Here is an 11675-nt window from a genome sequence, read left to right as displayed (position 1 = left end):
TCTCAAAGGCACTGTAGTTGGAGGCTGTCAACCAACTGCACTCTTCACAGCTGAGTAACAAGTTCTTTCTTGAAGGGAGAACCCAGTGGGGTACCTGCATGGCTGCCACACATGGAAAATAGGAAAGAAAGAGTAAGAAAGAGGACCAGTGCAAGAATCTGACACCTTAACAAAGGAGTTCCAGAAAGAGAAGAGAGAAAACAGAGAAGAGGAAATAAGTCAATGAAATATTTCTCAGAATGGAAGGACCTGAGTTTTCAGATCAGAAGGGCTCACTGAGGACTTCCCTGGTGGTGCAGTGGTTAAGAATCCGCCTGCCAATGCAGGGGACACGGGTTCGAGCCCTGGTCTGGGAAGATCCCACATGCGGCAGAGCAAAAAAAACCCATGTGTCACAACTACTGAGCCTGTACTCTAGAGCCTGCGAGCCACAACTACTGGAGCCCATGCACCTAGAGCCCGTGCTCCGCAACAAGAGAAGCCACCACAATGAGAAGCCCGCGCACCACAACGAAGAGTAGCCCCCGCTCGCTGCAACTAGAGAAAGCCTGTGCACAGCAACAAAGACCCAACGCAGCCAAAAATAAATAAATAAATAAACAAATTTATAAAAAAAAAAAAGAGGGCCCACTGAGTGTCCAAAAAATGGATAAAGTTCGACCCACACCACAGCCAGTCACTATTAAATTTCAGAACGCAGAGACAAGAAGAACATTCTACCATATTCTACTAAGGATCAAGAATCATAATGGCATCAGATTTCTCAACAGCAATCCTGGAAACCAGAAGACAAGGAAGGTATTTTCAAAAGTATAAAAGAATTATATTCGGTCTAGAATTTGATACTTAGCCAAACCATTAATAAAGTACAAAAAAGATCTTTTTAGATTTACTAAGGCTCAAAAATTTACCTCCCACGCACCCTTTCTTAAGAAAGCTACTGGAGGATGTGTTCCTAAAACAAGGAAGTAAACCAAGAAAGAGTAAACCTGGGATGCAGGAAACAAGGGAGCCAACACAAGAGAGAGTTGAAGAGCATCTGCCAGATGTTGGTGAAGGGAGATCCCAGGGCAGCTTCTCTGAGGAGCAGGCCTGGAGGGCAGGCAGTTCACATTGGAAAAGTCAGAAGGTTCTAGAAAAGGTTTCTTCAAGGAGATGAAACTGATAGGATGCCCAATATACTTAAACTTTTGAAAGATTTACACAACAAAGAGAGAGTGTGGGTTGAATTAGACATAAACAGATAGAAAAACAGGCCCTACCCCCCCCCAAAAAAGTTATTAAATCCAAGAAAAACAACTTTTGTGCAGAAAAGGGAAATTAAAAATTTTAAACTTCTGCTCTAACACACTGTTAAGAGAATGAAAAGATAAGCCATAGAAAGGGAGAAAAACATTTGCAAAAGACATCTGATCTTATATAGAAATGTTTAACTGATAAAAGACTGTTATCCAAAGTATACAAAGAATGGTGAAACTCAACAATAAGAAAATGAACAACCCAATTAAAGAATGGGCAAAAGATCTGAACGGCCACTTCACCAAAGATGATCTGCAGATGGCAAATAAGCATATAGAAGATGCTCCACATCATATGTCATCCGGAAACAGCAAACTAAAACAACAGTGAGGGGCTTCCCTGGTGGCGCAGTGGTTGAGAGTCCGCCTGCCGATGCAGGGGACACGGGTTCGTGCCCCGGTCCGGGAGGATCCCACATGCCGCGGAGTGGCTGGGCCCGTGAGCCATGGCCGCTGAGCCAGCGCGTCCGGAGCCTGTGCTCCGCGACGGGAGAGGCCACAGCGGTGAGAGGCCCGCGTACCGCAAAAACAAACAAACAAACAAAAAAAAGAACCCGCCTGCCAGTCTTTGGCTTGCGAGCGAAAGGCGTACATCATGGATCAGGTAATGCAGTTCGTTGAGCCAAGTCGGCAGTTTGTGAAGGCCTCGATTCGGCTGGTTAAAAGATGCACGAAGGGCTTCCCTGGTGGCGCAGTGGTTGGGAGTCCGCCTGCCGATGCAGGGGACACGGGTTCGTGCCCCGGTCCGGGAGGATCCCACATGCCGCGGAGCGGCTAGGCCCGTGAGCCATGACCTCTGAGCCTGCGCGTCCAGAGCCTGTGCTCCGCAACGGGAGAGGCCACAGCAGTGAGAGGCCCACGTACCGCAAAAAAGAAAAGAAAAGAAAAAAAAAAGATGCACCAAACCTGATAGAAAAGAATCCCAGAAGATCGCCATGGCAACAGCAATAGGATTTGCTATAATGGGATTCATTGGCTTTTTTGTGAAATTGATCCATATTCCTATTAATAACATCATTGTTGGTGGCTGAGTACCTTTTTAGAAAAGTGTTTTTCCATCTTGGGGATTGGTGAACAAATGAGGATTTGAGACGCTCATGGAGTGAAAATTTCCCTATATGTTTTGTGTTTTTCTTTCATTTTTTTTCTTCCAAGATGTTTTCTATTTGTAAATTAAAATAATTAAAAAAAAAAATCCGCCTGCCAATGCAGGGACATGGGTTCGATCCCTGTGCCGGGAAGATCCCACATGCCATGAAGCAACTAAGCCCGTGCGCCACAACTACTGAGCCCGCGCGCCTAGAGCCCGTGCTCCACAACAAGAGAGGCCACCGCAATGAGAAGCCCGCGCATTGCAACGCAGAGTAGTCCCTGCTGGCTGCAACTAGAGAAAGCCCGCACACAGCAGCGAAGACCCAACACAGCCAAACATAAATAAATAAAATAAATAAACTTATTAACAACAGCAAGAAAGGAAATGGATGGAGATGTGTGGTGGAGGAGACACCAGAGCCCGCGAGCTGGGGGGACAATCCTGGAGAAAGGAGGAGGGGGAAGGGAGGGGGGGATGTCCTGAAGAATCCAGGGCCCAAGGGAGGGGTTGGCCTCAGAAGGAGAAGGGCCACCCCCCACTGAAGCCTTTGGAAGAAGTGAGGAGCTCGGAGCTCGGTGGGTTTGTGCTTTGATGGTGGGAGCCAATGCAACTGCATCTGGTCCATCTGTTTTCTCAATGAAGTGGCAGCCACGGTTTGAGGAGCGAGGAGAAGGTGGGAAGACCTTGCCATTCAGAGAGGGGTGCATGGACCAGCAGCAACAGCACCCCCTGGGGGCTGGTTAGATGTGCAGAATCTCAGGCCTCACCAAGATCCCTAGGAGATGCACAAGCAAATTAAAGTTTGAGAATCACTGCTCAGAGAGAGTGGGGAAAAGCAACTGACAGGCATACTTGGGTTGTAGGGCGGCAGCAGTGAGTGCCGCTTTGAGACCATGAAGGGAAACTCCCAGCCAGGTGTGGGACCCTCAGACCAGTGCTAGCTTGTGCAGTTGCAGGCAGAGAGCAGGTGATAGCTGGCATTTTTCCAGGCAGGTACTTCAACAGGAAAGTTGGGCCCAGCAGTGGGGAGTGGTTTCCAGGGAGCGGCCATGGTGAGGGTGTGCGGAGCCCAAACAGGGCACCGTGGACAGTCGTGGCAGAAGGAGACTGATGGGCAGTGAGAAAGTGATGGGGAGAGTGGGCTGGTGGCCTCGATGAGATCAAAGAGCTGTTGTTTCTGGGTACCAGATGAAGACGATGGAAGGGGGAAACAGAGGGAGATGATCAAAACAGATCTCAGAGTGGGTGGGGTTGGGATAATTACAAGGCTTGGGTGTGAGCCTCAGAGGCTGAAGGAAGCAGAGAGGGTTAAGGTGGCAGAAAAGGCCAGAGAACGGAGACGCGTGCTGTAGACTGCCTGACATCTCCTCTGTCCTCCCCTCTAATGATGGTGGTGTGGCCTACGCATCAGGACTTTTGAAAGTTCCCCAGTAGATTATAATGTGCAGCAGAGTTTGAGAACCACGGGTGTGGTCAAGGAGACCCAGGCTCTGACAGAAAGAGACACAGAGGAGCAACCAGAAAGTTCCTTGGGGCTTGCGTTGCAAGTGGAGCCTGACCAGGGAAAGGGGCAGTTGGGTAGGGGCCGCATGTCCTGGGTTGTAGATGAGGAGATGGAGATGTCGTGGTCTTCCCCTGGAGAACCAGATAGTAAATATGTGTGTGAGACAGAGACCGAGAGATCGGACCGAGCAAGGCCAGCGCCCCGTTAGCCCGTCTTCTGTCCTGCACTGTTGCAGACTGGCCGCTAGAGGGAGCGCCGCGCCCGCACATTGCGGGACGGCCCAGCAGGTTCCAGTGGTGAGGCTTCGGCCTCTTTTTCGGGCAGTTTCTGTGTTCAAAGTTCAGATTCTGCAGCCACGTACCCCTGGGTTTCACTCCAGGTCCCACTACTTCCAGGCTCTGTGATCTTGGCCAGTTACGCGACCACTCTGTGACCCAGTTTCGTCCGCGGTACAGTGGGCACAGCGTTAGTTCTAAGCTGAGATGGTTCAAAGGATGAATGAGGTCATGCGGGTGAAGCGCTGAGCCACACTGGGGAATGGCTAACACGACCTGACAGTGGAGGAAGGTTTGCCCCCGCCTCTGTATCTCTCTGCTTCTCCTGCAGCCTCTCAGCCCTGCCCAGCCCAGATCCAGGGTGAGAAACGAAGTGGGAGGAAGCAGAGGCTGGGTTGGGGGTGGCCTCTAGGCCAGGGACATGCCTGGGCTCCTCCCTTTCCTGCTCAGTCTTGCTGATTCTTTTGTTTTGCAGCAAACCTCACCCTGTGGCTCCTTCCTGGCCACGGTCTCTCCTTCTTACCCCAGACCTTCCCCTGCTCCTCCAGGTGCCCAGGGAAGCAGCAGTTGCCCTTGCCTGGCAACCACACCATCCCTGGACCCACGGGATGCCTGGTGCCCGAGGGCTCAGCATGGGTGCTCCATCCCAGCCATTCTCCTCACTGCCCCTCTCCTTACTGGCTCCTGCCCAAACCAACCAAGAGCTGACCTATGAGGCCACACCCCAGGGGATGTCTGCATTTCCAGGTTTGCCAAGACCCCCGGTGTGGAGGTTGCAGTGGGTAAAAGGCCCACAGGAGCAGTCCCTCTGTCCTATCCTTGGTCCCACAGAGGGGTATAGCCTGCCTGACATTTTTTAAATGATTTGCCAATATTTTAAAAATCAGGGCATTACACCTTAGGATGCAGATTTCCAACTTCTCCTGAATAATGGGAAGCTCTGCAAACCTGAGTTCACGTTCCCACATGACAGCAGTGGGGCCACAGGGGAGGGGAGGCCGCCACTCAGGTGGGCCAGGGCTCTCCGGCTCACCACGGTCCCCACCCAGGCCGTGCACCCCATTCACAGTCCCTCCCTGGCTCCTGTGAGCATCTCAGTCTGCGACCCCAAGAAGGGGGAACTGTGCCTAAGAGGGTTCATGTAACATGTCATTGTTGTAGCCACTGGCCCAAGGCAGGCAGAAATGCAGAGGTAGAGGGGTGGGGGCCCCGGAAATGAGAGCAGACCCTCAGGGGCAAGGAATCTTGGGGGGCAGAGAGCTGCTTAGTGTCCTCAGCTGTTCGTGGAATTTCATGGTCCAGGGGCCAAGGGCACTCTACACACACACACACACACGCACACACACACAGCCCATTCCATTGGCCAATCGGCCAGCAGATCCTGCCACTTCTCACCATCTCTCTTCCTACTGCCTGGTCTGTTGCTATCTTCTCTTGCCTGGCTGGGTACAGGAGCCTCCTCACTTCCATTCCCCCACAGTCTGTCTTCCCCACAGCAGCCAAAGGGAGCCTGTTAAAACCTACAACCCACCTCCTGCCTCCTCTGCTCAAAACCCTCCAAGGACTCCCACCCCGCTCAGAGTCAAAGGCTTACAGTTGTCCTGAACAAACTTTCCCCGTCACCTCTCGTCTCCTCCCTTGCTCCATCAGCCTCCTCGTTGTTCCTGAGCATCCCAAGCACACACTCTGGCCTCAGGGCCTTTGCACTGGCTGTTTCCTCTGCCCGGCCCACTGTACCTGCCCGCCTGCCTCCACATCTGCATGGCTCCCTCCCTCCTTCACCTCCTTCAAGTTTCTGCTCAAATGTAACCGTCTCTGTGAGGACCTTCCTGTATGCCCTGTCCCCTCCCTGCTTTACTTCTTCCCTCCCACTAATCCCTTGAAGCATAATCGTTTACTCGTGTACCCTGTTTTTTGTCTTCTCCCCTCACTACAATGGACAACGGCAGGGATTTTTCTAGGTTTTGTTCATTGCAAATGGTGCTTGGCATGAAGGAGGCATGCAATAATATTGGGTTGGCCAAAGATGTCGTTCGGGTTTTCATAACATCTTAGGGAAGAACCCAAACAAACTTTTTGGCCAACCCAATATTTTGCAAGTGAATGAATGCATGAACAAATACGTGAAGTGAGGGCAGTAACGGTACCAAGTAAGCAGAGTGTCTGTGAGGACTCAGTCAGTGTGCAGCATTCAGGGCCCCACACTTGGGCTGTAGTGCTCTGTGGTTGGCATCTTGCATTTTTTTTCATTTTTTGGCTGCGCTGCGTGGCTTGTGGGATCTTAGTTCCTCAACCAGGGATCAAACCCTCGCCCTCAGCAGTGAAAACACAGCGTCCTAAACACTGGACTGCCAGGGACTTCCCAGCATCTTGCAGTTCTTAATCATTTCATCTTTGAAGTGTAATGAAGTCTGATTAACGATGGCGCATGCACTGTGAATCCCACCTCCCTTCCCACATCCCCTGGGTGTGTCTTGGCCACCCACTCCTTGCCCCCAGCCAGTCAAGGCTGCTATCCTTCGTCTGGCAGCGGCCTGGGTACAGGAGGGTTCCGTGTCAGGTGTGCATCAAGGTGGCCCCAGGCACCCATGAGGGCCTGCACTGGCCCCAGGAGTATCCCTGTGCCCAAGGCAGCATGACATTAATGGCAGGCGGAGAGAGAGGCTTGGGGAGGAAGGAAGAGCTTCTCTTCTGCTTTCTGAACAAGAAGCCCCACATTCTGTAGCTGGCCCTGGTGTCAAGGACACACACCTCACACGTGGTACCTGCTCCAGCCACGGGTGCTGTTGTTGTTACTCAAGACCCCATGATTAGAGGGAAACAGAGCCCAGCAGGGGAAAGCCCCCAGGCTCCTGGGCCAGCTGCTGGCCTCCCAGGGGACCGGCTTGGAAGAGAACATTCCCCTGCCACCCACCACCTGCCTCGCATCCGCTCTGTGAGCGGTGGGCTGAGGATGCGCCAGGGCACACCCCTCCCTCCTGGCCGCAGTTGCCACATCTGTGAGCTGGGACTGAGAGCCCTGCAGGTTTCCCTCTGGCAACGACAGCGAGTGCTTTGCCAACTTAAACCTGGGGGAATGCGAGGGTGGTGGTCACGGTTCCCAGGGATTGTCGTGGCTGCTTTGCAGGGTCCCTGGGTCAGGGCTCATTTTCTGCCTCCAACCCCCAAAAGTTCAAAGGGTGATATAGCTTTAAGCCCTGAGTGGTGGGTGACAGGCAATCAGGTCTCCATGGTGACCTCAACCCAAGCATCCCAGAGCATATGTGGCCTTGGTGAGGGCACTGCACCCTGATGGTAACTTCAGGCCAGACCCTGGGGGTGGCTGCTGACCCCGATGGTCTCAATAGTGGCCTCAGAGCCCCACGGTGGCTGCAGACCTGGTGATGGTGGGGAGACGCCAGGCACTTTATCCCCCCTCCCTCTGTCCTGCCTAAGCCTCCATCTCTCCTCCGCAGCCACTAGGATTTGAGCCGTTCTCCAGGATCCACTTAATTAGCTGAGCTCACTAACTCCCACAGGCTTCTCCTCCCCACCTAATTAACTAACTTAATTAGGGCTTGCAGGCCCGGTTCCACCTGGCCCCCTCCGACTGCACCCTGCCCACGTCCTCCAGGCCCCTGGCTCAGCCAGGCCTCCACCGGGCTGCGAACGGATGGGGGTGGCGCTCGGTCCCTCCAGCGCCCAGGCCTCCACCCTGTGTCCCTCCCTCCAGTCCGGGGTCCCAGCGCAGAGCCCCTCCCGGGCAGAAGCTCATGGGCAAAGGAGTGGAAACCGAGAGAGGGAGGTGGGTAGGGAGAGGGATGGAACTGAGACAGCGGGAGCAGGTGAGAGGAGGCGAAGTTGTTGGGCTGGATGTGGCACCGGAGTAGTTCAGTAGTTCGGGGCCTGGTCTCCGGAGCCTGCCTGGGTTCAGGCCCAGCCAGTGTGTCCATCTCTGCAGCTTCTCACCTCCATGTCTCAGGTACAAAATGAGAGCACGCCCACACCGTAACGTTGTTGTGAAATTTAAACGAGTTCACCTGTGTCAAATGCTTAAACTGTAACACCAATCTGTGTTCGTCAAATAAGCGGGTGGTGTGGGCAAAGGCTCCCTGCGGAGGAGGGGCTGGAGGAGGGGAGGGGAGGGTGCTGCCCGTAGGTGTCGGGGAGACAACCCCCACCCCCACCCAGGCCAGCAGTAGAGTGGGCCTGGGAACTGCAACCAGAGGCTGCCAACTGGGAGGGACCCTTGACCTGGGAGAGGTTAAAGGGACAGGTAGCAAGAAGGGCACAGGACAGAGCGTCCTGTTCCTACTCCAGCGGGTGGGAGAGGCTGGCCTTGCTCGTGCAGGACCCCCATGCTCTGTGCCCTAGTTTCCCCATCTGGGGGAAGGTCTAGCCTTGTGGAAGCACCTGGCACATCCTAGTTGCCTCATAAATGTCTAGAGCCTCATACCTGAGAAGCGAGGTGACCTGAAAAGGTGTTCAACGGCCTTCACCTCCCCCGGGACCAAAGTAAAGAAAGTGGGCTGCACTAGCAGCAGGCAGGATGCAGGTTAGACAGGAGGTGGGGCTTCCAGGTTGAGGAGTACAAGATCCCAAATGCGGGAAGGAGAAAAGTTGTGTCTGAGCTGCTGAGCGGGCTCCGGGGGAGAGATGGCCGATCAGCAGGGAGCAGGAAGGAGTGAGATGGGGCCTGGGACTACTTAGCTCACAATTTGACGTTTACTGGTGTGATTGGTATAGGGTCTCCCCCACTAGACTGGAGGCTCCTGAAGGCAAGGATTGTCTGTTTAGCCCACCCTTTTATCCTGGTGCCCTTACACAGCAGGTGCCAGTGAATAAATGTGAATGTGTGAATGCACGCCTGCGTGCCTTGGCCAGGAACACAGAGGTTCCTGATGCTTAGAGGGAAAGGGGCCCCACGTGGCAGCCCAGGCATCCACCCTGCCTGCTCAGCTATGATCCCCCCAGCTTTTCACGTGGCCCCAAGAACAACCAGCCTAAGGGGGCAGGAGCTGGGCTCCAAGGATTCCAAACTCCTGCCCCTGGACACATTGAGCTCCTCTGAGAATCTCTTCAGACAACCTGGGATGCGGAGGAAATAGTGATTATGGGGGACAGAGGGGAGAACCTTTCATTTACTCCTGCATTCTTAAACACTTTAGAAACCCCCATTTACACATAGTGCAAAGAGCTTGGGGTTGTAAGTGACAGAGACCCAATTCAAACTGACGTAAGCACAAAAGGGATTTTTGGGTTACACGACTGAAAAGTCCAGGGTCTTCAGGTATGGCTAGATCCAGGGGCTCAAATGATGACACTGGGATTCTGATGCTCTCCATCTCTTGGCTCTGCTCTCTGCTAGGTCAGCTTCTTCCTCTGGGAGGTTCTCCCTCGTGGGAGAAATTCCAGGCTTATATCCCACCCTCTTCCGGGGCAATGGAAAGAGAGTTCTATTGTATCAGCCTGGCATGGGGCACAGACACGTCTCAGAAACAATCAGTGTGGCCAGGGGACTGGTATATGCTGATTGGCGGGAGCTGGGTCACAAGCCCACCCCTAGAGCTGAACAGGTGAGCCCCACTTTCAGAAGCCCTAATGAGTAGGGAAGGGTACGTCAAGGAATGTGAGTGCCCAAAGGAAAACTGGGGTTCTGTTGCTAAAAATGGGGGACAGATGATGCTGTGTAACAGAATTCCACTCTATTTGGAATAGATGGGCATCAAGCCACCCCCAGGGCCCTGTTCGAAGGGCTGGTTATTTGTGGCAGACACTGTCCGTTTCCCGCCCGGATCTCCCTGGGCCCCTTCCCAACTTCTATTTGCCAGTATCCTGGCCCCTCTTCCTGAGGGCCTTCCCTGTTCCAGCCTGCTCTGCCCACATCCACAGGGGCCTGCGCCCCTGCCCAGCAGCTCTCACCAGCGACCGACAGGAGCCGGGATATCATACATGTTCAGTGTATGGCCGTGCATGTTCTATACTGTCTCTGAGAGTGCCCCAGTGTGTTCACCTCCAGTTGCCTGCAGTGGTGATTTGTCACGGCCTTCCTGTCTCTTTCCTCTACCCCCCTACCTGGGATCACCTGCCAAAAAAACCCCACAGGATATCGAATCCCTCTCTCAGGGTCTGTTTCTGGGAAACCCAAACTAGGACATCATTAAAGCCAGCCCTCCAGGGATGTGTACAAGACAGCACTTTCTTCCTTTCAAATGTCTATTACATTCCTGGGCTGGCTTTGGTGACCCATCCCTGAGGAAGGAACAGAGACTGACAAGGCTCTGAGTAGCCTCTGTTCTGAAGATGCTCCCAGGTCCCCTGCAGTAAGCATGGTGGGGGAGGGGCAAAGACCTATCAGATCCTCACTCCACTATGTCCCAGAGAAACAGCCACATCCATCCCTAAGGAACACAGGTGTTCAGATCCGCCATGAGCAGTAGGTACAGGTGGCAGGGGGCCAGGGAGCCAAATGTACTACTCATTCCCGTGCTCCTCAGAGAGCGAGAGATGAGATCATTTCAGATAGTTCTTAGACCTGGCTTTAGAAAACAGAGTCACACAGTGAAAAAATTATTTTTTCCTTTCTTTTTTCAAGATCCCATTTAAAAACGCTCCCACTAATTTTTAATTATTTTGAAAAAAAAGTTTAAAAAAATAGAGAAAAGTGTAACCCTGTGCATATCCACAACTAGAATCAATGTTAACATTTTATCATATTTGTGTCAGATGTTTTCAATAAAAAAATAATAAAACATGACAGGTAAAGGTGAATTCCCATGATCTGTCCCCGCCCCAGTCCCATTTCCTGGACTCCATCTCCAAGGGCAACCACAGTTAGTCTTCTCAAATCAGTTGGCACGCTTTCAGCTGCAAAGGGACAGAATTCCCTTCAAAGCAGCTCCAAGTACAACTCAGCAGCTCTGAGGTGTCACAAAGAAGAGGGTTCTTTCCTCTCTGCACTACCATCACTCTGTACTTCCCATCATCAGTGGCATCCTGCTGGCCATGGACACAGAGTTGTATTTCGACCCGGGAGGTGGAGAGCCCATCAGGACTCTTGCTAGAACACTGTGTTTCTCACTTCAGAATATTTTCTCTAAAAAGGTGTTGAGAGATTCAAAGATCCATGGCCCCCAGCTGCCATACAGCTGGGGCTGCCCCACTGTCTGCTTTCTGGTCCATTGTGGGTTTAGGTAGATTCTTGGTCTTCCTTACCATCTATAGCTTGACCTGTGTCTCCCAGCGGCCATGAATGCTCCCGCTCCTGGCTGTGGGCAGCTTCTGTACCTTTGCCCCAAATGGCATTGTCTCCAGCATCCTAAGCCTGATCAGCTCTCTGAGCTACTCAGTCACCAATGCCACCAGGGCCCCTGATCATGCTGCATGAGCCAGTCGCCAGCAGCAATGTCCTGGGCATGATGGTGGCCCTCCGGGGGAGGAAATTATTCCTGTACGAGACCATCATAATGCAGACCAACAAGCCAGGAACGTCTTCTCCCAGTCATGACTGGGGCCAGATGCAATAA

The 11675-nt window shown here is 52.9% G+C and overlaps 1 pseudogene; it reads left to right on the top strand.

Annotated features, from left to right (window-relative positions):
• Positions 1-1893: 1893 nt before the first annotated feature.
• Positions 1894-11675, top strand: LOC113630321 (solute carrier family 35 member E1 pseudogene; annotated as a pseudogene).

This window comes from Aethalodelphis obliquidens, unplaced genomic scaffold, assembly GCF_003676395.1.
Source record: "Aethalodelphis obliquidens isolate GAN/ISIS:26980383/991018 unplaced genomic scaffold, ASM367639v1 scaffold30, whole genome shotgun sequence".
NCBI classification, from domain to species: Eukaryota; Metazoa; Chordata; class Mammalia; order Artiodactyla; family Delphinidae; genus Aethalodelphis; species Aethalodelphis obliquidens.
Note: the sequence above shows the minus strand (reverse complement) of the source record. Positions and strands in the feature narration are given on the sequence as shown.